Source organism: Triticum urartu, chromosome 5A (genome assembly GCF_056163025.1).
Source record: "Triticum urartu cultivar PI428250 chromosome 5A, HENAU_Tu73, whole genome shotgun sequence".
Classification (NCBI taxonomy): domain Eukaryota; kingdom Viridiplantae; phylum Streptophyta; class Magnoliopsida; order Poales; family Poaceae; genus Triticum; species Triticum urartu.
This window is the reverse complement of record NC_141877.1, coordinates 445,264,958-445,268,224: the sequence shown is the minus strand read 5'-3', so window position 1 is coordinate 445,268,224 and position 3,267 is coordinate 445,264,958.

Here is a 3,267-nt window from a genome sequence, read left to right as displayed (position 1 = left end):
AATAATATAAAAGTGGAAAATAAAGCCCAATATAGTCCAAAACAGTAGATAATATAGCATGGAGCAATCAAAAATTATAGATACGTTGGAGACGTATCACCTTCCTCTAGGCCCAATTAATGGTGAAGTGTCATGTAGTCGACGTTCACATAACACCACTAGAGGAGAGACAACATACATCTCATCAAAATATCGAACGAATACCAAGTTCACATGACTACTAATAGCAAGACTTCTCCCATGTCCTCAAGAACAAAAGTAACTACTCACAAAGCATAAACATGTTCATAATCAGAGGGGTATTAATATGCATATAGTATCTGAACATATGATCTTCCACCAAATAAACCAACTAGCATCAACTACAAGCAGTAATTAACACTACTAGCAACCTACTAGCACCAATCCCGGACTTGGTGATAAGAATTGGATACAAGAGATGAACTAGGGTTTTGAGATGAGATGGTGCTGATGAAGATGTTGATGGAGATTGCCATCTCCCGATGAGAGGAGCGTTGGTGATGACGATGGCCGGCAGAACAACTCCGCCAGACCCCTAGATTGGTTCCGCCAAGATTCCGCCTTGTGGCCGCGGAGTTTCGTCCGAGAAGATCGCTTATGATTTTTTTCCCATCGAAAGACTCCATATAGCAGAAGATGGTCACCGGAGGGCCACCAGGGGGCCCACGAGGTAGGGGGGGCGCTCCCAGGGGGGTAGGGCGCGCCCCCACCCTCGTGGGAGGGTGTGGCCCCCCTGGTGAAGTTCTTGCTCTCAGTATTTTTTATATATTTGGAAAACATCTTCCGTCAAGTTTCAGGACTTTTGGAGCTGTGCAGAATAGGTCTCTAATATTTGCTCCTTTTCCAGCCCAGAATCCCAGCTGCCGGCATTCTCCCTCTTTATGTAAACCTTGTAAAATAAGAGAGAATAGGCATAAGTATTGTGACATAATGTGTAATAACATCCCATAATGCAATAAATATTGATATAAAAGCATGATGCAAAATGGACGTATCAACTCCCCCAAGCTTAGACCTCGATTGTCCTCAAGCGAAAAGCCGAAATCGAAAAATATGTCCACATGTTTAGAGATAGAGGTGTCGATAAAAATAAAATACGGACATGAGGGCATCATGATCATTCTTAGAACAACAACTTATATAATTCTTGTCATATAATCTCTAATTCTAGAGTAATAATTCAATCACAATATCAAGTATGAATCTTAAACTTCATTGAAAACTAACAAACTACAATTTTAGTCATTGAAGCAATTGCAACTTATCATAACATAGGAAAGAGTCAATGTATAAGAGCTTTTCAGCAAGTCCACATACTCAACTATCATATAATCTTTCACAATTGCTGACACTCACACAATACTTATGGGTATGGAGTTTTAATCGGACACAGAGAAAGATAGGGGCTTATAGTTTTGCCTCCCAACGTTTTACCTCAAGGGTAATGTCAACAGTAATAGTTCATGAAAACTCACATCCAATTAGCCATATATACCAGGATCTTTCCAACATATTGTGCTTGCCAAAGGATAAAATGTAAAAAGGAAGGGTGAAGATCACCATGACTCTTATGCAATGTAGGAGATAAAAGTAAAAGATAGGCCCTTCACAGAGGGAAGCAGAGGTTGTCATGCGCTTTTATGGTTGGATGCACAAAATCTTAATGCGAAAGAATGTCACTTTATATTGCCACTTGTGATATGGACCTTTATTATGCAGTTTGTCGCTTTTATTACTTCCATATCACACGATCGTATAAAGCTTATTTCCTCCACACCAATCAATCATACATATTTAGAGAGCAATTTTTATTGCTTGCACAGATGACAACTTACTTGATGGATCTTACTCAATCCATAGGTAGATATGGTGGACTCTTATGGCAAGACTGGTTTAAGGGTATTTGGAAGCACAAGTAGTATCTCTACTTGGTGCAATGTATTTGGCTAGCATGAGGGGGAAAGGCAAGCTCATCATGTTGGAAGATCCAAGACAATATAATTCATCTCAGATGTAAGAAAACATACCCATTACGTTGTCTTCCTTGTCCAATGTCAACTCTTTAGCATGTCATATTTTAATGAGTGCTCACAATTATAAAAGATGTCCAAGATAGTATATTTATATGTGAAGACCTCTCTTTCTTTATTACTTCCTATTAATTGCAACGATGACCAAAACTGTGTTTGTCAACTCTCAACAACTTTTATTCATCATACTCTTTCTATGTGAGCTCATTACTCTCCATAAGACTCACATGATCTCTTTGTTTCTTTTTATTTCTTTCTCTTTTCTTTTATTCACTTAGGATCATGGCAAAATAATCAAGCCCTTGACTCAACACTAATCTTTATTATATAGCTCACGGACTCGATTATATAGAAGGATAATAAAGCAAAACTCATGACTAGATCATACTAAGAACTTTTATTCTACTAGATCAAGATATTACCAAAAGTATCGAACTAAGAAAAATGTAAAGATAAAAGTGATGGTGATACGATACCGAGGCACTCCCCCAAGCTTGCCAGTTGCCAAGTGGAGTGCCCATACCAGATACTCAATTCTTCTTTGTTGGTGGAGACAGTGGTGATTTTGTTGATGGCGTAGGCTTCTTCCTTAATTTGCATTTGAGGACAGAATTTTGGTCCCTTAGGTCCTCGATCTCCTGTTCCAGGCTCAATATCTTTTTGCATAGTTCCTGCTTGTTTTCCTGCAAGAGGCGAAAAGGGATTAACTCGATCTTAGGTTTCTTTACTCTATCCGGGAGACTTAACTTTTTGAACTCCACATGCATGTCCCCAGGTTGAGGTAGTGGGACTTCATCTTCATCTGAGCTCATCTCCTCCTTTCCCTTGGGTTCATATTCTTCTTCTTCCTCTGTAGTCCAACCACAATGCTCCACATCCCCATAGACCTTAGGATCTGCAAGGTAATCAACCACATAGCTTTCTCCTTCTGAATCCTGGGAGGACATGTTGCTCTGTCTGCACCAGGACAGCTCAAATCAAAGGCAAGAGATTTTTGCGTGATACAGGAGTCAAAACCCCTGGGAGATTATATAATGAATTGTTACCGACCAAAATACGTGTCGTGTACGAAAACGGAGTCCGAAGAGCAGACGAGGTGCCCATGAGGTAGGGGGGCGCGCCAGTAGGGTAGGGCGCGCCCTCCACCCTCGTGGAGCCCTTGTGTCCTTCCCGGACTGCTGCTTATTTTTCTATTTTTCTAAATATTCCAAAACAG